The sequence below is a fragment of the Mauremys reevesii genome, linkage group 1, assembly GCF_016161935.1.
Source record: "Mauremys reevesii isolate NIE-2019 linkage group 1, ASM1616193v1, whole genome shotgun sequence".
NCBI classification, from domain to species: Eukaryota; Metazoa; Chordata; order Testudines; family Geoemydidae; genus Mauremys; species Mauremys reevesii.
The window spans coordinates 107,994,381-108,019,703 of NC_052623.1; positions in this window are offsets into that span (position 1 = coordinate 107,994,381).

The window sequence follows — 25,323 nt, forward strand, 5'->3', positions numbered from 1 at the left end:
TTGCCCTGAAGTAGTTTTAATAAATGCATTATTTAACTTGGGTCTATTGTATAAACAGACTGCATTGGTATTATATGTACACACACAGTATGTAACAATGATTGTCCTTTCGACCCCATGATAGATGGCTTCTTTCTGTTTGTTAATAACAGTGATCGAAATCAGTCTTACAGCAACAGATGTTATGACACAAACAGAGAATTATGCTGGCTAGTATAAATAGTTAGGTTGTGAGGTGAAATTTCAGGGAAATATTTCCTGTTTAGATAGATTTATCTTCAATAATTAGTGATAGAGGGGAGAAAAGATCCTGTAAATATAGGTAAAACTCATATGTTTTAGTAATATCTTTTTAAAGTTTGATCTGACATGAAAACTTATATTTAAATTAATGGTCGCTTTCTCCACCTTCACACAGGCTCAGATGCACATACCTGATCCTAAACCACTTATTAAACTACGTGTCCATTTTAAATTATAATTGTGAATCTTTCTGAGCTAATATGTATACCAAGGAGTTAAGGTCAACATCTCTAATTGGACTGGAAGGCAGTAAACGGAACACCCAATAGTCCCTACTTAATAACAGAGTACCTAGCCTATTGCAGTTTTGGACAAAGTGGCATAGGAAATGTAGCCCTAAATATTAAAATATTTATCAGATTTACTGCATACTTCTCACCTAGCAGAACTATGTCTCTTAGGAAACAACTTTAATTATCAGTTAAGAGAAGAAAATATCAGAAGAAGCAACTGATAGGTTACTAGCATAGATGCATTTTGTTATAGGATTAATTCATTTTTTCTCATATGGTGCCTTAGAGAGGACACAGTAGTGTACTAGGACAAAATTAACAAAACTAGTGGCGGGTCAAGGAGAAGATGTCTGATCCTTGAAATAAAACTTTTTAAAATCCAGTGATAAAAAGCTTCAGCCTTTCCATAATTTTGAACAATTCTATCATGTTTATGTTTGTTTCAAGACCAGTCTTCCAACAGAAACATCTTACTCACATTAAGACCAGTATAACAATTTGAGCACAATGGAGAGCCCTAACACTTTATGAAAGAATAGTTCAATTATATAAGGTTTTGGAAGGGTTTCTGAATTCTTCTGGTGTTTAATTTCTTTTCGTCTTTGCCCTTCCACTTATAAAAGTAATAGTTATTTCTAATGCAACACTCGCATTAAGTGAAGAGACAAGAATTCAGGTAAAACTCTCAAAGAATTTATAATTAATCAGGAAGAAACATCTTTTCTCATAAGGCATAGATTTAAAAGAGTATTGTAGTTCATTTTAGAAGAGGATTTGGAAATATTATTGCCTACCAGCAGAGCAAGAAAACAAGGGCCATTTGCTTTTTAAATGCTGGGAACCTGGCATGTAATGCCATTTTTTCATATTGAATTTCTTTAGGCTATTTTTTTAAAACAATAAACAACCACAAAAGTTTGTGTTTAAAAACCCTATGATATGTGCAAGTAATATTCAAAGCAAATCTTGAACTGATTAAGAGCTAATCAAGCAAAGGAAGTATAATTTAGTGTAGTAAAGTTGAACTTTACTACTATGAGCAGTGGCATTGATTTCATCTGCACTGCTCACAGTAGGAAAGTTAAGTATATGTATAAGTGTTTGCAGGATCAGGGCCTTAACTGGACCCCATTATGCTTTGAATATCATTCCTCATTGAACTGAATAGGACAGGTTGGGATTTATTCCTAGCTTTACTGCTGCTATCTGACTGGAGACAGTTTTCAATTAGACGGATTGAAGGATCATTTGCTTACACTGGCCCAGATCCAAAAAGGGATGTCTTTCTCACTCTTTCTCTGGGCCAGTTAATTCTTAATCATTTAATACACAGTGGAACATTTTCAACAAGAGACTGAGTGACTCAGACTATCCCATAGTCCAGTCGGTAGGGCACTTACCCCAGTTCAAATTGCTTCTTCTCATTAGTCAGCGAAGTCTCCCACATCCTGGTCGAGCACTTTAAACTACTTGGGTAAAGGTTATAAGGATGATCTCATCCTCCCTCCCCCCGCCAACCATTTTGCATGGAGTTAGGGGTGCTCAGCTCATGCTGGCCTTTTGGTGCTGCCCCACCTATCTTCAACTGGTTTGACGATCATGCTGGGAGTTAACCATTAGTTAGGTGCCTGGATGCCTGCCTGAGACAGCAGTGTTCATACCCAGGGCAGAAATTTAGGTGCCTAGAGAAGCTTACAGCAAAGGTTTAGGCTTTGAGTGAGTTCAGGATTCAAAGTTCAACTGAGTGGATCACAGTGGTGGATCACAGTGGTGGATCACAGTGGTGCTTAAGTATGGGCCTAATTTGGGGGTTTAGGCCTAAATCCCTTTCTGAATCTGAGCCATTGTGATTGGAACTGCCTGACTCCTTTAAAAATGGTTTATTTATTCAAAAATATTATGTAATTATTTTGTTTGTTTGGAAAAATAATATTTGACAACCTTAATTATGGCCATTGCAGGTTGAGTGGAAAACGTTTATTTTTAAATGAAAGTTTAGAACTTGCAAATTCTTCTTCCAACTCATTGCTAATGTAGGGACAAATTATTCTTTCCGCGTTCCCTCAACTTAAAAATGGCTGAGAGAATTTTGCTCAGACTAGTCTAGAAAAGTCCACTTTCAGTCAGACAAAAAGTAAAGTGAACATTTCAGAAATGTATACACATGTGCAGGTGAAATCCTGGCTCTCCTGAAGTAAAACTTCCATTCACTTCAGTTGGTCCAGCATTTCACCCAGCAAGTGAAAATGGAAACTGTTGGAAATCTTAACTTCAGTCACTCCTGGTGAAGACTATGGCTCCAAATATGAAATCAGTCCAACGCAGATGGACCCTTTCTATCTATTGAGTCCCACTGAAGCCAATGGCACTTTCATAGGCCCAGGGCTCAACTCACACATATCAGATTGAAGATTGGACCTATAATTGTAATTGAAATACAAATTGTGTTGGAATTCATCTGGAGAGACAGTGTTATACAAAAGTAGTCAGTATCATTAAATGAAAACTAATTCACAGGTTTGGCTATTTTTCTCCAATTACTCTTCGCTAATCTAGTAATATTCATGAGTAGGTAGTCAATATGTCCAACAGCTGAAAAAGTATTGGTTAGTTATTACATTGTATTGTATTCTCAACCTCCTAAAATACTTTCACAATAATAAATGGGACTATTAATTTCTATGTAAGGAAACAAATGAGTTACTATACATAAGAGAAACTAGATAATCTTTCAAAATGCTCATTTCATATACTTCTCACAGTGCCCATCAGTCTAACATATTACTTTTCTTAAATTCATTTTTCCTATTTATAAGACCTCCTGACATTTCTAATGCTGCTGATACAAAACAGACACAAATGTGCATTGAAATTGATGTGTTAAAGAAACAGACCTGTTATCATAAATCTCTCAATCACATTTTCACCTGCTCCTGGGATATTTTACTTTAGCCCATGGGAAACGTACTCAGCAACAGCAAGAAATTGAGTCTCATCTTGAAAACTATTTTGCTCTTTTGTAAAAATCTACTTTTTACTATAAAAACAGAATCACCTTTAAAACAAATTGCAGGTTAAGTAGAGAGCTCCTTGAGATGTTTATACTTCACCAGTAATTTCTAATTATTTTCTATTATACTTATAAGCAAACTAGCAATAAGACACAACAACACACACGTGGGTGAGTGATCCTCATTAAGCATTTAATTGGGGTAGGTAACATTCTACAAAGTCACTGTAAAAAAAAGAAACAGAAAAGAACTCAGCACCACATTACATATGGCCAAACCTTTTAAAATTGGTTGCAAGACCAGGTGTAGAAACTAACTTCTCACAACCCACATTCAAACAGCTAATTTCTGATTCTGAAAGGACTAGTTTAAAGTGCCTAGAAATATACAGACATAATGCAGAAGCCCTGGCCTCCATGTCTGTGAATCTTGTATACTAGAAGTATACACTGCTTTTAAGGCTTGAAGAACCATGAGTTATTCATACAACTTATTTTTTGGTCTCAAGAAATGCCAGATATAAACTGTTAAAAATAGCCATTTCCCTTCTTGCACTTACATTCCTCAGAAAAAACGTTGGCAGTATGCCAAAATAATAACTAACACAGAAACATTCTCAGGCTTGGCTAATGCTGTTTCTGCTGCAGCCACAGCTATTTCATTAAGAATGCCTGGGAGCTGCCAGAGCAGCTGTAGCAGGCAAGTGGGGAGCGCTAAACTGAATTAGGCTGCCCACTCCCTCCCCCAGTATATGGCCCCAGTGGCCCACTCACCACTCTAGGGAATCACAGGAGCTCTCTGCTTGGCAGGAGTTCTGCCAACTATCAAAGAGTGAAGTGATGGGTTAGGCTCCCCTCCATGAGCATCTCCAGAACCCAGCACCTGCATCCAGTGTCCCATCTCCCATCTGGGATATCTGTCAGCTAGTGTAGTGAGTCCTGTAGTGCAGTTGGTATCAGTCTGTGCTGCAGTACTGAAGGGTCAGTGTTAAAACCATGTTGACAATGTATGATGGGGCTGGGAGCAGGAATTGTTACAGATGCACATAGTAGAATTTGTTTTAACCTTAAAAAAACTATTTTACATATAAAACCCCCATAAAAATATGACTGCCTGACCCCTTGTGTGTACACGCTATGCCACAGTCTTCAATCACTTGAGCACAGACTTTTTTTTTCCATCGGACCCCACCTCATTCTATGAACAGCATGGCGGCACAGAGGTCAGAATTAAGGTTGTGTGGGAAACTGAGAAGTCTAACATATCCGAACTTTTAATTGCTTAACTTTGTAACCTACATGTCGTTATTGTAACTTATTTTAATGTAATTTTATACTAGATATTGCAAGTATTGCAAACAGAAGCAATTATACAGCAGAGAATATAATTATTTAAATATTTTTATTTTATTTCCAGACATGTTTTAATTATTTTGTAATTTTTAATTCAAAAACTGTACAATAAAACTAGGTTAAAAAATGTGATGTTTGCACAGTTAAGAATTTAAGTTCCAGATAAATTCCTGATATAAGTTCCTGATATAATACTTAGCCCTGCCTTGAGTGCAGGGGCTGGACTAGATGACCTCTCGAGGTCTCTTCCAGTTCTATGATTCTATGATAATTACAAATTCTATGTTGTACATGCAGCCTTAATTCTTCCCTTGTGACTCTGCATTACAATCTTAAGTTTAAATATATAATCAGATAATATTTTCCAAATACTGCAACTAAAAGTAAGGCACTTCTGTACAGATTGAGGTGCTTTTCCCAAAATTTCTCTCTTCATCTCTTACATCTTCATATGGTTATTGGGTCAGGTAAATGGATTTAGATTTCCACATCTGTTAATGGAGAATAATAAAATACCACAGGAAAAAGGTAACCTGATATTCAGAGGTATCTGTGGGACCCTTTAATCTTATCGCTACTTATAACAAATGTGATGTAGGCTAATAAGATCAGAGTAACATGCTGTTACTAACATTGTAGATGGAAGGAGGCCAATTGCTGTAGCTAGCAACTTTCATTTGCCTGGCTAGCGTGTGTAATCCATAGGGATTCTTGTCTACATCATTAAAAATGTGTTCTAAATGTTTTCCCCAGTTGCTAGTAATAAGCCATAGATCTCCAGTGAGTTGTTGATATCCCCAGTTACCACAAATTGCCTATTATTTGAGTGTTGCGGACCTATAAAAAAGCCATTGTCTCAATACTGCCTAGCTTTGAAGAGAGCAGCAACTGCTTTTAGTTCCTGTAGCTGGGCTTTTTGCTGTGGAAATTCACAGATTTCATTGCAGCCATAGCAAAGGCTGCTCACGCTCACTACTTTCTCAGAACAGGAGAGGAGAATATTTAATGTCAAAAGGAGCTTGGATTTCATTTTTGTATTCTAGTCCTCTCTCCCCACTTTAGACATCTAGGAAGGTATGGCAGAAACGTCGTCTCCTGTGATAAAAATATATTAAGGCTGTCTTGGATCCTGGGGGATATGCTAGATTACCAATCACTTGTCCTCATACTACCACATGGATGTCATTCGGAACATAAGTAGCAGTGCCCCAAAACAAATAGGGTGAGGAAAGTAGAAAAAAATTCCACCCACCCCTCAGCTAAACAGAAAACTTTCATTAGATATAAGACCTTGATTAGCACCAGCTGCTGTCATTCACCCAAAGAGCAACAGTTGATAGCCTTGGAGTGGAAAGTTGAGTTACCCCTTTGTATCATGTAAGTAGTTTGAAATTATTTCTGGAGTAGAGCTATCAATTGATCAACCAATTAAGCACTGAATACCAGCTTCTTTCAGTGGTAGGTGTTGGGGTGTCAAGCTTAAGAACAGATTGGGTGGTCTAAAGCGAGAAACAGCTGTGTGAAGAAATGTAACAAGGTGAATGGGGGAGAGAGTGAAAGACAAGCCAAAGTAGCAGAATTAGATAGGTTCATAAAGTGCATGTGTGCCAGCATTTAAATGTAAAGATAGCACAGATAGTGCATTTACAGAGATTTAAACTTGATTAGAGTGATGCAAATTGGGAAGATGACCACACACAATAAGAAAAAAGTAAACTCAACAGAAATGTAATGTATTATTCTGACAGTCTGTACAGAAAATTGCAAGAAGTCTCTAGGAATTGCCATCTCATGGGAAAGCAACACAAATCAACCTTGAATGGATTCCATGATTGTACTTCAAGTAGAGACTATAAATATCTTCCCAACAAGAAGTCCAGCGATTTTTTGGTTGGGATCGCAAGTACTTCCAAGTGGAACCTCTCATACAGAATGTACAACTCTCACAGCCTTCTAACCCCCAAAATCTTTCTTCCTCATTTCACCAGCTCTCCCCATTTTCTTCCCATCCTGAGCACCTGGTTCTTTACTCATGTAGAGAGTGAGCCCTCCCCGTGTAAGGTATGTGTGTGTACACTTCTTTAGTGGGTGCTACGTAAAGGCTTTCAAGCATCTACTCTCAGCTAATATAGAATGGAGATGGATTAAGGCACTGTCCACGCTTCAGCTTTAAAGAGAGTTTGTAACCACTTACTGGAACAGTTGTCTCTAATCATGGTTTGTATCCACAGAACAACACAGTTAAATCTGATGAGTGACTGTGGTCAGCAAACAGAATTTCAGCCATGCTAGAAACCTCATCTCACACTTCATTTTCCAGTCACCACTCTTGTTTGCAGTGTGGATAGGAACACCTTAATCAGGGCCGGCTCCAGACCCCAGCGCGCCAAGCGCGCGCGTGTGGCGGCATTTTAACTGGAGGGCGGCAGGCGGGTCTGGTGGACCTTCCGCAGTCATGCCTGTGGGAGGTCCAATGGAGCCGCGGGACGACTGGACCTCCCACAGGCATGACTGCGGCGGGTGCGCTGGTCCCGCGGCTCATGTGGACCTCCCACAGGCATGACTGCGGAAGCTCCACAGTAGGCGCGGGACCAGCGGCACGTCTGCGGGAGGTCCCGCGGAGGCGCGGGACCGGCGCCTGGCAGTGCGAGCGGCGCAGCGCGCCGCCCTGCTTGGGGCGGCGGAATTCGTAGAGCCGGTCCTGACCTTAATCATGTTGGAAATCACGGTAGCTGGTGCTCCTTCCTCCCAGCTACCTAGGCCACATCCTGTATGGTGTCTAAGATGCTCTTGGTGGCTTTTAAGACAGCTTTTATACACCCCTCACCCATCCTTACATCTTCCAGCTATTGGTCTAGTTCCCAGCATACAACAGAGAAAACAGCTCTCCATGGACCACCAGTGAACTCTACATGGGCCACAGTTTGAGAATCACTGGATTGGTGTTTCCTTTCCCTGGATTCCCAGGGATTTAGCTGCCACACTTCCTGCCTCACTTGAGGGGTGCACTCTTGAGGGGCCTATTTTAAAGAAAATCTATGAGTTTCCTGTGCCTTTGGTTCCTCCTTCTAAGAGTTTTGCAATGGATATGTATTGAATCAGCTGTCAACCTTTTGTTTTCCCATTCCTTACATATAATCTTTACTCTTATCATTGAATTATTCTTGTCTGTTTATTTCCTATTTCTCACCACTTTGGAGGTGCTATATCTAGCAAAGATATTTATAAAAATGTATAGTGACTTACTTTATATATTCCATATATATAATGTGCTGTTTCCATCTCGGTGGGAATTAGGAAGCTACTAAAAATATCAAGCAGTTTGTTCTTTTGAAATTTTGAGTGCAAGATCTAGACCAAAGGAGTTTAGATAAATTTTGAATAAGCATCTGAACATTTGGGTGCTTAACTGAGCCTTTTGAGATTTACTCATCACTAACTGAAACAGTGTTACAAGTAAAAAAGAAATATAAGTATAAAATGAAATCAATAAATAATTTGAGAAACACAACTTCACTCCCTTTTGTTTTCTCTTTGGATGGAATTTTCCCTAACTCATTTTTTTAAATCTGTATCCTATATTCATTTGAGGGCAAATGAGAAAGATGTAAATTAAAACTAGTGGCATTTTCACATATCCCTACAGTTTTATATTTGAGTCACAGTTTGAGATCAACCAATACCAAACTGAGTCATGCTGAACACTGACACTTTTATATTGAAATATATATCAAATATTCTCTTTTGTTATTTGAGCTTTTGCACATTCTCTCTATAATATGTATATTTGTACATACACAAACTTTATATATATATATGCACACATGGAATCATGTGTATAAAATACACAATGATATGGTAAAATGGTTTCATCGACATGAGTTGAGATCGCAAACATTTTCAAACCTGCTTGCCAAAAGTTAGGCTCCTAAATCCACATGTAGGCACCTAAGTAAAAATGGACTGATTTTTCAAGGTGCTGAGCACCTGCAGCTCCCTCTGACTTAATGCCTCCAAGGTGTCTAAATAGGAATACAGGAGCACACAGATCAGAAATACTTGGTCATTACTTATGTTCAATACTAAAAATAATAATGTATGCATTATATATATATATATATATATATGTATGTATATATATATATATATATATATATATATATATATATATAATGTTCTACAATTTTCATTAACAGTTCTAATTAGCTCTAATGATTTTTTCTAAGACTGTGAATTAGCTGCAAAATCATGCAAGAATATATTTCCATTTGGAAAAAGACTAATGATTAGATTTTGATGTCCAGTCAAATAAAGTTAAGATGAAGAACATTTCTATTAAAAAGAACAGCTCAGATATTCTGCTAACTAGCTCCCATGATAAGTAGTGAAACTCTAATGCAGCCCATTATCTTGGCTGCTGAGAAAGTCACAGACAGTAAGCGGGAGATATACTTCCACTATAAATTATTACAGATCTTCTCTAAAAAATGCATAAGGGATTTGTGACAACTTTTTGGGCTGCCATTTTACGTCTACTTTCTGGACAACAATCAGCAAAGGCTCTGCAAATAGTAGGAAGCCAAGCAGAATAGATTACTATTTTTTCTGAAAGATAACAAAAGCTAGTAAGGAGAGGGGTTTGGCTTATTGGTTAAAGCCACAAGAAAAAATATCAGAGGGGTAGCCGTGTTAGTCTGGATCTGTAAAAGCAGCAAAGAATCCTGTGGCACCTTGTAGACTAACAGAAGTTTTGGAGCATGAGCTTTCGTGGGTGAATATGAGCTTAAACATTGCTTATACTAATTTCCCCTTCATTGAAATCAACCTACTCAGGACAGCAACAACACCCTGGGCCAAATCCTCATCTAATTGAAGTAAATGGAAAAATTCAAACCACCTTCATGGGACCTTCATTTGACCCTTTATTGATCTGGGAGATTTACGGTATATGGGAATCCATACATTAAGACAATATTAAATGCCCTCATTTATTTTAGAGACACAATTGGTCTTATCTGATGAATGAATTGGTCCTTCCAGGCAGGAGTAGGGACAGCTGAACTCCTGTTGTTCATGTGAATTGTTCTGTGGGTATAGGCCTTCTCTTACTATAGCTGTTAATCCAATATATTTTCCATGAGCACAAATGCACCTAGAAATGCACCTGTCAGCATCAATAAATGGAAGAAAGCACACGTATGATATGCCTTTCATTTCAATGACACGTGTATCACAAAATGCTAAGACCCCTACAGCCTTCTTCTGGAGCTCAGCTATTGGGTGTTAGCAAACATGGTTTGATAGAATGCCAGACAGAAGAGTTATCTGACCTTTGGCCTTCTTTATGATGTGTCCATTTTGGAAAACATTATCTGATATAAGCTATGATAGAACAGTCTTTTGTATTAATTGGAATGAGACCAATTCTCCAACATTAACATATAAATGCTTTAGACAAATCGGTTCCCAATTCGGTTAACTTACTAAGTAAATTCAGACTAGAGTACTCCTAAGGAGCCAGTTTTCTGTATGGCAACTGAAATGAGGCACCTTAAACCAGAATCCTTAGCACTGGTTGGATACTGACCGAATTATTAAGCAGTTGAAACTGCTTCTACAGACAGTTCTACATTCCAGAAAGGTATCCTTTGGTAACATTGTAACTGGCCTGCTCATACACATGCCCCTTTAAGTCTTCCTGGCAGTAGAAATGGGCCCTTGATTTTCAGCACTAATGAGACTTCCATCTGTGCAAACAAAGTAAAAGGACATTCTGCCATTATTTCTAAAACCAGGTAGTCATTAAGTGGGTTCTCAGTGAAGGTAAACATCTGTTTTTAATATAGGTATTGATATAACTGTTGTGCTGTTTGGTGGAAGTTATATAAAGAAGATTAACTTGACAATATAAAGGGTTCTATTTTACAATATAAAATAGGACTGACCTTCAAAACCAAGAGAATTCTCCTTGATCAGATTTTCCATATGGTAGAATTATTGCTCTTTTATTTTTGCTAGCCATTCTAGTCTTCACCTTATCATCTTCTAAGATTTCCCTCCATCAGTTTTCTTTAAATCTCTCTCTTTGATTCCTTCATCTTCTCCATATATGATTGTTAATTCCTTCATATGTTCTCCTTTTTAATCTCTCCCATTCCATGTCCTTTCTGCTGTCCCCCAAAATAAACATGCCCACACTTATCCCTGTTTCCCAAAATTCTTGGTCACATACCTCAAACTCTCTTGATCCATCCCCCGACTTTCCCATCCATTCAAACTCCAGACGTCTCCATTCACACATCTGGTAATTCCACCAATCTCCTATTCAACCCTCCAGACTGCTGCTTCCTGTTTCTTCTCCTGCTGTTTCTAGGAGGAACATTGTCCAGGGAGGGAAGAGATGGGAAGGAGGCAGCATCTCTTAGACTGTCCCTAGCAACTTCTGCAGGAGAGAAGTAGGGTGAGCTGCTTTGCAGGCAACTGTGCTTAGCAGGTGTCAAGGCTGATTCCCCACTCTGGCACTTTGAGTGCAGAAGGTGGTGGCCCGCAAGGACTCTAAAAAATAATAATGGCCACTCCAGGCTTGTATTAAACTCCCACCACCCAAGTGCAAAAGCCCTTTGAGGACCCCGGTAGGTGCACTTGGGAATTACTTCCTGTGGGGTACCCTCAAACCCTTTTACCCCCCTCCAGGGAATTGCTGAGAAAGAAAAACAAAGGAAATCAGCTGTTGCCACCAGCTAATTAAGCAACAGGTGCACAAACCTCTTAGGACACAAAGATCCAATCCTGTTCTTAAAAAAGGTAAATTTTATTTAAGAAAGAAAGAAAGAAAGAAAGAAAGAAAGAAAGAAAGAAAGAAAGAAAGAAAGAAAGAAAGAAAGAAAGAAAGAAAATACATCTGGAAAATCAGGCTATTACTAGATTTAAAAGAAAAAACTTGCAAGGATTAAGCATTAAGAATAACTTTCCTGAGTTCCAGCTTAAAAGTTACAAGCAAAACAAAAGCTAGCACAGAGGAGTCCACAGGGCATAAAGAAATAAAAAGAGATAAACCTAATTGCATCTTCCTAGCCATTTCCTGATCTACTTACATATCTGGGATTTCAAATGAGTACTTTCTAGGTATGATACCGATGACTTTTTATACCTGGCCCCAGGTTTTTTACAGCATAGTTGCTTTGTGTTTGCTTCTCCCCAACAACAACAGACAGACAAAAGGGGAGTCTTGTTTCAATTTTTAAAAGTTCTAGCCTTCCCATTGGCTCTTTTGGCCAGGAGCCCACTCACTTCCTTTTACCTCTGCATCTCAGTGATACTTTTAACCCTTTACAGGTAAAGCAAGTAGAGAACAGCTACTAAGAGGGATTTTATAGCTAACTGGCTGGCTGGGTCCATAAAAGGGAGCTCCTCCCCTCCTTCATTTATCACAGCAGGACCTGACCAGAGGTATTGGACATGGTGCTGGTGGGAGGAAAAAAGCAGCTGACAGGGGCCTACAACATATAAAGGAAAGGAGTATTTCATTTTATCCTCACTCTCTATGATATCACTAAGTTGATGGGTACATCCACAGCCAAAAAAAAAGTTTAAATGGGGACACATAATCCTCATCTTACTTATGAAATGGTTACACCTATGTGGCGAAAAACCTACAGTTCCCTGCCTATCTCCTCTTGGCTGACAGCTCTGATTATTTCCCATCACCCCAGTATAAAGTCCATGCCCCACCCTTGTCTTGTCAATGCAGGATGTAGCTCAAGGGAGTGGTGAGGAACCAGCAGAAGCATGGACAGGTCATATAGGACTGGGAAAGAATGAAGTAGGCATAGACTAACTGGTTCCAAGAGTCTCAGTCTGCTCTGCTTTCTGGTAACCTGGAGCCCTCTCTCCTCCATGGTCCAATGTTCCCAGTGGCCAAATGACTACCAGCAAATCTTGAAAGTTGGTCAGACCTCAAGTGTTAACCAGAAGAGAATTAGCTAGTTTCCAAAGAGTTAATAGACAAAATTAACTTCCCTTTAAAAACTAGCAGGCTTGTTTCAGGCCTTGAGAGTGCTTAGAAGTGAAGATCTAGTTGGGAGGGAGGCCCCAGAAGGCTTTAGTGCCACCTTCATCCCATAACGTTAACAGATTACTTACTGAATAATCATAATCATTCCTTCTAGTGGAGCAAGTCAAGTGATGCTTCATATATATTACAGATTGTGATTTCAATTTTCCATTGATGCTGCTGTGTAATTCAGTACTAAAACTTCATTACCCATTCTGGCTAAAATTTTATTGCTTCATTAAAAGAAAAATCTTGAAATGTTCAAGTAATGTTTGACTTTAAACAGTTGTAATTAACTGGAACACCCAATCTATCCAGTTACATGATTACTACTTCAATATTTAGCAAATTTCAATGCACACAATCATAAATTATTCACCAGATTTATTAATTGTAGGTACTAACTGTATTTTCTGGAGAAGTATGACTGTATTCTTATATGTACTATGTCGATATTGCAAAGGATATTGCAAAGGAGTTGAACTAATTGCTAGTTGCTAACACGGAGGTTCCACTTTGCTAAAGATGCATATTCAAATGAGATCTTAAACTAAAGTCCTTCATACAATAATTGGCAACTGTATACACAGAAATTAAGAATCCTGTGGCATCTCTTAAAAAAGAGGTAGAGACAACCCTGATATACATCATGCCGGTCAGCATTCTTTCTCTCAATAAAAATAATTCTAATATAATAACTAGGGATGAGCAAACTCATTTTACCTAATTCCAAACTTACCTGAACAATAAGAATTTGAAAACTGGACTCAAACTTAATGCTTTTGGGTTTGCTTTCCTCTTAGACTGTGGGAAGGGGGAAAGGAACAGAAAGAAAAAAATCCAGTGAAAAGATAGGATGGAAAGACACCGTTGAAAATGCACACTATGAAAAACATATATAGGGAGAGTATGGAAAAAAAAGTGGTAGAGTGTATGTACCATATATATGAGAAGCACTGGATTTTAGAAAGCCCTACATCTAAGAGTGGGGATAAGGACCCCTATATTTTTTTCTTCCCAATACACTGGATCCAGAGAGACTAGTCTAGTAACTTGGTCTCTCTGCCACTTCTTCTCTTCAAATTGGGAGCAGCAGCAGCCAGAAAGAGTTAGTAAGGGCAGATTTTGGTAAGCACCAGACCCTTGGAATTTCTTCACCACAGAGGCAGAAGCAGCTACAGTCAAAGTCCAAGAATAGAAGATCAGGCTACCAGCCTATCCTCTTGTCACACCCCAACCAGAACCAGAAGAAATGCCTACATGGTTTGGCCAGACCTGAAACTTTGACTCTGGACATGCTCTTGTTTTTTTGTTGTTTTTTTGTTGTTGTTTTTTTCATTGCTCTATTGCCATTGATTGCTGTTCTCCTTTCACACCCGTCTCCTACCATTTCAACCTTCTAGCTATTCAGCCTCACTCTCCCTTCCTGCCCATTATTCTTCACATCGTCTACCTCTCGTTCATAGTAGGATGATTATTCTCATTTCTTTGCACACATGAAGCTATACCAATGTAACTGAACTTGTGCAAACCATTAGTGGAGGTGTGCTGCAATGGTGTAATTAGTGGCTTTCACCAATGCAGCCTACCTCAATTTCAACACATCACCTTTTACACTGGTACTGCACCTTTACACTAGGGACTTGTGCCAGTGCAGCTACACCAATGAAAATTCCCCAGTACGGACAGAATTTTACTCATGCTGTCATTTTCTCTTCCTGCAGTTCCCTTCCCTGGATTCAATGACAAGTTCCCATCCAAAAATAAAATTACAGTGTTAGACTATAAATAAGCTAAAAACATACTGTAATGATGAAAACAAAGACTTAGCTTAAAAAAAAAACAATTGGGCTGAATGCATTAATCTCCAAGTAACCACACATCCTTCCTATTGTAAGCTTTATCCTCCTTTCACTCTCCTCACTCATTTTGCCTTGTATCCATTTGTTATGTCATGTCTTTATTTGGATTGTAAAGTCCTCAGATAGGAACTGTGCCTTCTGTATCTTCTCTAGGGCAGTGGCTCTCAAACTTTCCAAACTACTTTACCCTTTCAGGAGTCTGATTTGTCTTGCGAAACCCCAATTTTCACTTCACTTAAAAACTACTTGCTTACAAAATCAGACATAAAAATACAAAAGTGTCACAGTTACACTATTACTGACAAGTTGTTTACTGTCTCATTTTTACCATATAATTATAAAATAAATCAATTGGAATAGAAATATTGCACTTACATTTCAGTCTATAGTATATAGAGCAATATAAATGAGTAATTGTCTGTATGAAATTTTAGTTTGTTCTGACTTTGCTAGTGCTTTTTATGTAGCCTGTTGTAAAATTAGGCAAATAGCTAGATGAGTTGATGTACTCCCTGGAAAACCTCTGCATACCCCCAGGGGTACGTGTACCCCTGGTTAAGAACCACTTCCCTAAGGCACTTTTGGAGGCTATACAACAAAGAAAGAATAACAGTCATTGGAATCTACTTATGCCAGCCTAGATTTTGGGAATCTAGTGCAAGCTTCTCTTTAGCTAGTACAAGAGTAATGCAAAATCTCAAACACCATGAAGTTCTCTCATTACTAGTAAAAATTAGAGATGGGAAAAAACTGGACCATTCAATGCAAACTCCCCTCAGCTTTGGGTAAATTCAGATTCACATACAAACTTTATGACTCAACTCCATGTTCAGTGACAAATCTTAATTTCTTTTCAAGATGTAAAAAAAAATGCATAGTATACAATATATACTCCTGTTTTGCTCCTTTTTTAAGGAACAGGACAAATATTAATTAAACGGGGGAAACTGTATGGATTGACTCAAAATTTTGTTTTTATTTGTAGTTTTGTTAGAAAATGTGAAACTCCAGAATGTCTATTTCCCATGCATTCCAAAAGTGAGGCCCTTTTCAAGAATCAAAAAGATGTCTCCATTTGATTTTTTTGAATTATGTTTAAAAAACATTTTTAAAAAAATTATTTACTTTTTGCCATTATATATAGTGATTTCAACTAGTTTGTATTACATTGCAGTTTCCTTTTAAAGAAATAAAAAATAGTTTCAAATCAAATAATGTCATCTTGCACTGAAATACTGATGTTTTGGTTACATAGAATACTAACCATTTTTTCTTATTTTATTAATTCTTTAGAGGGTATGTTATCCCTAAACACCAGGCATGAAAGCCTTGTCCCATTGAAGTGAATGGGAGTGTGGGTATTAACAGAGTACACAAGCTGGAGTTGCCAGGAGCTCGGGGCCAGCTGGAGCCAGGTAGCAAGGCCACCTATACATCAGAGCCCTCAGCGGGGGTGCAGGAAGGAATAGTTGATGCCCAGTGGGCCAAACAGAAGGCCCTCATCAGAGGGTCTGCCTCTTTGTTCTCCTTCCAGGCAGCCCCTTTCCCTGTGCCAGGCCTGGGAGGGAGATGGGGGTCCTCAAAGGTGACCAGTGCAGGAGTGGGTAAGTAATCACAGGGGCCAGAGCTTCCAGGATTGTTCTGGAGTCTCCAGGAATTAAAGATTAATCTTTAATTAAAGATTATGTCATGTGATGAATTCTCCAGGAATTCATCCAACCAAAGTTGGCAACCCTAGGGCAGACCCAGAGGCAGAGCCAGAGCTGAGTAGTGGCCCTGTCCAGACAGCAGAGCCCCAAGCTGGGAACAGAAGCCAGGAAGGGGGAGGTGGGGATGCAATGGACTCTGGGGGGAGTTGCCTCCTTCTTCTCTGGATCCTCCACTTCCCACAACATTGATAGGGGCCACAGAAATTGAGCTTTGCAGGCGGCTCCCACAGGGCAAACGCCACCACTGGGGAGGCACATTATATGTCTTTCATTTAAGTGAGCCCAGGTCACACCCTTGATTTCAGTGAGTGGTAAGTCTATCAGGATCAGATCCAGCAACTGAATGAGTGGTGGCTTGCATCCATGCAGATCCAACTGAAGGATCAGGGTTTTAGGTCATGCCACACCATTGTCTATCAGTGTTGTGCAACATTTCTATGAAACACTTCACAGATGAAAAGACTGGATAACAGAACTTCACTTATGTGCTGCAATAGCTAATGTTAAACTGAATATAGGTCAAGTATATTGTGTTGCTAGTCTGTATTTAAGTCAATGTTGAAAGCATCTTAATTGTCTGATTCTGAAACAAACATACAAACAGCAGTCAATTGCTTCTTCAAAGTATATTCATGCTTTTTACAGCTCTTAGTATATTGTACTAAACAGAAATTGTCATAGGTAACCTTCTTATTATCTATTTTAGCCTTTATTTATGATGTATGACTTTTGAGGAAAGTTATGTCCAGGTTAACCCATCATGGGTTGATCTTTAGGTTTATCCACTGGTATCCTGGTCTTCAAGACCAAATATAAATAAATGCTAGTGAGGAAGAAAACCAGTGTACCTCTCAGTAAGGCAATTGCTAAAGTGTTTCTTTTTTTAAGCCAGATCAAAGTACCTCAAACCAACAACAAAAAATGTCTCACTCTAGTTTTAAGTACAATACTAGGTCAGTAGTGAATGACACATTTCTGAAGTGTACCTCTACATATATCTTCCACAGCTTGTTTGCAACTAGGTTTGCAAACACTGATCTGCAAAGATCAATGGCAATTGTCTAAATTCTCCTCCCTTTATTGTGCACATTTAATAGATCCATTAAAATCATAATCTGAAGCATTTTCATCATCTGGCCCTAAACCCCAAGTTAGCCACAAAATCCTCCGACAATAATATGTAGCAATAATACATTTCGATTATATTTGATGACTGCATGTGCACGCAAAACAGATACAAGATAACTAGAAAACATGTTAAATATGCATTGTTTAGCAAATGGTTTGGATTAGATGCCAGGCATGGTAACTGTTGTAAAATATTGCATCTTCCTCTGTGTTTTGTACAGTGCCAAGCCCATTGCCAGCACTAGGTAATAATTAACCTTCTCCTCCTAAAGCAACATATTATAGTCCTGATTTTTTAATTGGGCAGTTTTGCCATTCGAAATTGCAACAATGGCGCCCCACCCCTGGAGATGAGAAGAAAGGCCAACAGAAATTTCATAGTCTTAAAAGACAGTATCATCTTATCTATTAGTGATCACTTAATCCTGTCTAGCTCTTCAGTTCTCTGGATTGTTTGCTAATTTATTACATATTGAATAAAGCTAAAATCAGAGCATGGCTGGGTGATCTTATATTAATCTTTGCAGGTTAAAATCCTGCCCAGTACAGCCTGATGATCCTGCAGCATGTTGTCAGAACAGTAGAAGGGGAGTCAAAAACAGCTAAAGCCAGGGTTACTTGCAGTCCGGCAGTCAGCCTAATTGAACTATAGGGGTTTTGTAAGGAGCAGCATGCTATTAAGTCTAATTGGTAGCATATATCTGAATCTCAGAGTGCGTGTGTGTATGAGGGGGCAGAGGGTGGCAAGGGATGGAGGCAATACTATATGAGAAGGAAAATATAAATCAGTATCAAGAAAGGAGCATGGGATGGAGAAATTAGAAGTTCTGAGAAGAATGTGTTGTCTAATCAATGTATTCCTTTCTTTAAATGATCACAGGCCATTTCCTGGTGTCCTTACTCCGTTTTTACTCTGATTGAAGTGAATGGAAGTTTCCCCTGGTAAGGACTAGGTAAATGCTGTTTAAAGACCTCAGGATTTGGCCCAATAATTTTCTAGACAAAGTAGCCATTACTAAGGGTATGGCTACACTTGCAGATGTGCAGCGCTGGGAGTTAAAGCTGTCTTCGTACAACTGTGTAGGGAAAGCGCTGCAGTGTGGCCACACTGACAGCTACCAGCGCTGCAGTGTGGCCACATTTGCAGCATTTGCAGCGGTGTTGGAAGTGGTGCATTATGGGCAGCTATCCCAGCATTCAAGTGGCTGCAACGTGCTTTTCAAAAGAGGGGGGTGAGGTGGAGTGTGACAGGGAGCGTGGGGGAGACAGAGAGAGTGTGGATTTTTGGAGCTGACACTGTGTCAGCTCCCTGCCTTGCAAGTTCCAACCCCCTCTCCCAGCCCTCTCTCATTCACTAAATGCAAATAGCCTTGTCCTCACAGACCAGATAAGCAGCTGCTCCGAAACAGACTCCCCCACCCCTGCCCGCCTGCCATGCTGCTTCTCTCCTCAAGCAAACACTAGGGGAACCCCCTGCCTGCCTCTGCTCAAGCAAACAGTAGCTGTGTTTGTTTTTTAGATAAGCAGCTCAAGGAGCCCCGAAGTTCACAACGAAACAAAGAGTGTTATCTTTACTAAGCATTATGGAAAGGTTTTGGAGGTCAGTTACAGCGTAGTAAGATTAATCACTGTTTACACTGCCACTCCAGCGCTGCAGCACCAGCGCTGTTCTCTTTATTCCTCTTGTCCATGTGGCGTACAACCAGCGCTATAGCCAAGGAGATACAGCGCTGTATGTGCCTTGCCAGTGTGGACGGGGAATAAGTTACAGCGCTGTAAAGCCACCACCAGCGCTGTAACTCTCAAGTGTAGCCAAGCCCTAAGATAATTAGGGTCCTGCACAACTAACAAAAATGATCTATAACTGGTTAAATATTTTTTGTGGATTTTGTTTATCAAATTATCCATGAATAAATGTTTCCATTATTCAGCAATTAGTTCTGTGACTTATCAAGTGATTTCCATCCAAGAATCTCAATACACTTTGCAAACTCTAATTAACCTTCTGAACACCTTGAATGAGGAAGATATGGCACAGATTGGCTAAGTGACCAGGCAAAAGTCGCCTGCCAAGTCAGTGGCGGAACAAAGAATGAAACCCTGGGCCTCTATTCTCCCATGACAAAATATAAATAAATCTATTGACTTCAGTTACTTATACCCGTCAATAGTCTCAGACATGCTGGGATCTGCTATGCCAATCATAGCATGATGTGTGATATACAAACAAGCCATGCTCCTCTTGTGGTATTATATAAGTAGCTCATGTCTTGGGCAGGGTGACACTGTTGAGGTCAAATGTGCCACTGGTGCACAAGCCTCCTATCGCTAATAGCTGCTGGTGTATTTTTCAGGATCAGAGAACTGGCAACAGTCACACAACTTGAGCTCTAGGAAGATGTTAAGCCACTTAATTAACCAGCTGAAACAAGAAGGATCACGGGTACCATCAACAGTGGTATTAATGACAATGGTGGTGCTGCTGGCAGCTGCAGCCTAGGCAGATGAAGCATTAGTGCTACTGGCAGACGAAAGTGACCTTAGCAGATGGAGCTGTGGTAATACCGACAGTGATCCTGTTGGGTAGTGACTGTGGCCAGTCAACCCATGACAAATGGATCATTAGTAATGATACTGGCACCTGCAGATACACAGCAGCCACTGGCTGCTCAACTGAGGGATTGAGCATTCTCCAAATAAACTAAATGTCAATTTAGGCCTGTATGTGCTCACTCTCTTTTCTCTTGCTGTATCTTTTATGTTCCGGTGTCTGTACATCAAGAGTCCCTCCAGCAAACAGACACACACTGTTACTCTGCCCTTTTGAAAATGAAAGAAAAGAGACTACAGTAAGTCAGAGAAGAGTGCAGCCAGATGTTGTGAACTCTGTTAGGTTCATGAAAAATATTGTGTTTTAACTGAATTTTTACCAAGTCTGGCACAGTGACAGTTGCAAGTAGCTTCCTTTCTAAACATTCTGTACCAAACAGCCCCCTAATCTGTTTCCAGAGCAAGTTGCTCCCTGGCACAAGCCTTCCATCCTATTTCCTGATTCCTGATTGACACCTCTTGGGTAGCAACTCCAGCTTAAAAAAAATTTGCCTTTCTGCATTTAATTAGGCTTCCAAGACCTCTCTGATATGGCTTCAGATATAGATCCAAGTGCTATTCTGACATGGATTTCAGAACAGGGTCAAGCATCCAACCCATGTCTAGCATAAAGGGACAGAAAAGACAGTTGGTACTACCTTAAAGTTCTACAATTTTTTTCCTTTGCTCAAAAACTGTATTCTAATAATGTGAACTGATTTACTGATTTAGATATTTATGTGACTTAATTAACTATATATATATATAGTTATATATATATATATATATATATATATATAAAATGTCAGTTATACAGGGTTGGCTTTTCAAGTGCCTCAGGGTAAATATGTTGATTTAAATATTGTTACATAATGGACAGAACTGCATTAAGAGTTCTTTTTTCGGTATCACATTTACACACTTCATAAATATAGCATAATACCAAAAGCCTTTAGAGAGTTAAAATGTGAATGACATAAAAAGGAGTAATTTAATATCATGTTAACTCATTGTGTTTGATACCAGGTAATACTGCATCATGACAAAGACATGGTGTAAAGTATTCCCATATGATTTTATAACCATTAATATGAGAATTCCATATTTTATAACATCAACAAACCAGATGAACCTCATCCACTTAAAGTATGGAACAGTGAAAAGAGCAAATGTCTTGTGAACAGTGGAAATAAGAACAATGTGTGTGAGGTTAAACAGTGGAAATAAGTTGCGGAAGTTGTGCATGAAGTAATTATTTCTGCAGTGGGGTTCTGCTGTTTCTGCATTTAGTTTATAAGCAGGTTAGGGAACCCAATCCAGGCATATTTTAAAAAGAAAAATATCCAATTCAGTTTGACATGTAGAGAAAGTTGAGTTGGACACAAAGAATCTTTAAAAGCAAATGGTAGGAAATAGAGATTTTTTTGATTAGGGTATTTAAGTAGAAATATACATAAGTCTTTCAATGCAAAGTATATACTATTCCTAGATCAAAAACATTTCAAGATGCTTTCTGGTAGTAACTATCAGGTGTGTTTCTTGAAAGAATATGATGTCTGAATGACAATCAAGGATGTATCAAACCCTTGTCAGGACAAATAAGTGAGCCAATATTCCATATACGATCAATATGCCATTTAAATAATTTTTCCACATATATTATCCATCCAAAGTGGCATTTGAATCAAAAGGGAAAAGAATTACTCAGCTGAAAATAAATAAGCCCGTGACAAATAGAAATACAAGTATATGGAATACAGACATGAAATAGAAGTACGACCTCCTCATGCTAAAATACCAGTGGGTGAAATACTGGCCCTATTAAAATCAGTAGGCATTCTGATATTGACTTCAATAGTGCCAAAATTTCACCTCAAGTTCTTAAATGTCTTCAAGTGCTTAAAATGTCTTCTACTTTATCTCTGGACATTCAAGGTTTAAAAAAGTTTGAAAGAGAAGTGATTAAAGATTCTGTATGTTCAAGTTGAATAAAATCTCCTCTGCTGAAAATCCTGAACTTCCATTTACTACCTGACATTTGGTATCAATTATATTCTCATATTTGATGAGTTCTTGATGGTTTGTCATTCCTGGACACCATTCCGTCATTCTCTATACCAGTGCTTCTCAAAGCTGGTCCGCCGCTTGTTCAGGAAAAGCCCCTGGCGGTCTGGGCCACTTTGTTTACCTGCCGTGTTCGCAGGTTTAGCTGATCGCAGATTCCACTGGCCGCGGTTTGCCGCTCCAGGCCAATGGGGGATGCGGGAAGGGCAGCCAGTACATCCCTTGGCCTGCGCCGCTTCCCGCAGCTCCAACTGGCCTGGAGTGGCAAACCGCGGCCAGTGGGAGCTGCGATCGGCTGAACCTGTGGACGTGGCAGGTAAACAAACCATCCCGGCCCACCAGGGGCTTTTCCTGAACAAGTGGCGGCCTGACTTTGAGAAGCACTGCTCTATACCACATCTTAGGTTTCAGTGGTGCCCACAATTCTGGAAAAAAGTTTAAAGTTTTAAACAATAAAGTCTAAAACAACAAAAAAAGAAAGAAACATCTCTTTATACATAGGTCCCAATCCTGCAAAGAGCTCAGCACATCCAGTGTCCTTTGGCACGGGCCAGCCACAGGTGTCTAATTGCAATGTAGACATACTATCAGAGCCCCACTGGAAAGTTGAGCATCTTATGATATTATTAGATAACATATTCATATGAGAAAAATTAGAAATGAGCCCAAGCCCAAACCCAAACTTTGGATTTGGATCTAACACCCTCTGTTCACGTGTACCCACACACAGAGACAGTCAGGGTAATTCAGATCTGGGGGGAAGGAGGGAAGACTGTTTTTTAGACACAATTCTAATTAAAATAGGATTAATGATAGCAGAAACATTATCCTTCAAATCGCTGCCTAGAGCTGAAGAATGAATTATTGCACTGACCGGGACTGACACACATGAGAAGCTCGTGTTCAGTTTGCAAGATAAACAAGTCTGAAGATATGTAGAAAGAATTTCTAAAGTACGGTTCTGAAAGAACTGGCTTAGTTAGTTAAGGAAGAAAGGAGTGAGTACATTTGGTACATACTCATTTGTCAGTGGTAAAGATTTGCTATATATGAAGTTTTAATTATTTTTCTGATAGAGATGAGAACAATAAGAGTAAAAGTCTGTGACAGAAAGGAGATTCTCTTAACCTCAAATAAATCCCCTTCTACTTTAATTTTGTTTATTTTTTAATGAAATTTTAGTGCTCGTGAAAGAAGTCAGATGTCATCTGTCCAAATGACAGTTAGGATTAGATTCTGATTCTGGCTGTGTGCCTGCACAGGGGTGTTAGAGGAACTAAGAACTGCTTCCCACCTCCCCCACACTCCTTAATCTCTGCATGAGCTAGTAGGACCTTGGGTACAGACATATAGGAGTAAATAGGACTATGCCCCCACTTACTCTCTTCACAGAACAGGGGATGGGAGTCGGTCAGGAGCTGTGCTGAAAATGGAAGGACTCTTGGTTCCACCCCACTATTAGCTGGCTATAAATTATCAAATGTTTGAAATTTCTCCAAAAATGTTTTGGAAATATTTTTCAGAATTTTTTGAAAAAAAATTGTTATTCGGTGTTAGATTTTCAAAAATCAAAAATATTGATTTTTTTCCTACAAATTTTGAACTTTTTTTTTATAAATATGTTTTTCTGTATTTTTCTTAAATAGCTTTACTGGCCAGCATAGCTGCACTGGGGATTGTTGGTCTAGACCAGCAATTAATTACTATCCCCCAGGGAGTAAGAGCTTGTCTACACTTACCGGGGGTTCGGCACACTGTGATCGATGCATTGGTGGTCGATTTAGCAGATCTAGTGAAGACCCGCTAAATCAACCGCCGATCGTTCTCCCATCAACTCCTGTACTCCACCTGAACAAGAAGAGCAAGAGGAGTCGACGAAAGAGCGTCTCCAGTCAACATCACATAGTGTGTCAGCTACGTGAATAAAGTAGCTGAAGTTGCATAACTTAGATCACTCTCCCCCCGTAGTTTAGACAAGGCCTAATATAGGAGTAGGCTAGAGGTAGTGACTCAGAGGCAGGTCTCTGAGGTTCAGTGCCACCTGAGGCTCCTTGAGCAGACATGTGCCTATAGTCAGAACCTACCTGATAAAGTACAGAAAATTGCAATGCTTGTTTCACCACACTGCTTGCAGGAAAACTTCATCCCAAAGAGGAAGCACTTATAGAAGTGAGAGCACAATTCATCTCCTGATGCCCCTTGAATTCTCCATGGCCCCGTTGAGAAGGTTGCCAATTGCACAGGTAGTTTACTTTAGATGTTAATACTTCTCACTTAAGAACTTAACTGATGCTCCCATTTACTGGCTGCATTTTATATAGGCTGCTAAACAGAAGATGGAAATAAGTTTTCTCTCACAATCTACCTTCGGTCTCATTGGCAGAGATGAAAAACTCCTTACTCAATTACCAGTGAATTTTAGGGCACTACAACTATTTAGAGGTTCATCAAGCAGTGACTATTTATTTAACCCTTGTTCCTACAGAGGTGGAGAATTTATCCCCCAGGAGCTGGTATGACAACATGCACTCGTTTTCCACACCAGCACTGGCAAGCAGCCCCAATTGTCTCACCTGAGCTCAAGGCAGAAAGAGTGAATTGCCTGCGTCCCATTACAGTGCAACTGGGTTTCATTCTCATCATTTGGATACATCTGGATTTCCGATTAGGCTTTCCCACAGTAAAAGAAAATTCTAGCCAGTCAGGTCAAACTAGCTGATGACTAAACAGCTCGAGTTACTGACCTGACCTGCTGCTAACCCTCATTAAAAAAAAAAACCATGTCTACTTAACTCTCAAAAACCTAAAAATGGGTGTGGGTTTGGGTTTTTTAAGGTTAATTAATGTAAACTTATGTTTCCTTCTTATTTAACCTGCACAAGCATAGAGTAGCTAATCTTTTTATTTTTGTATTTTGTAAATTGTAAACAAAATAGTAATGAAGCAACTTTCACATAGGAAAGAAAACACTACATTTAATGCAGCCGCAGCACAAACAAACAAAAAGCTAGGAAGCTCC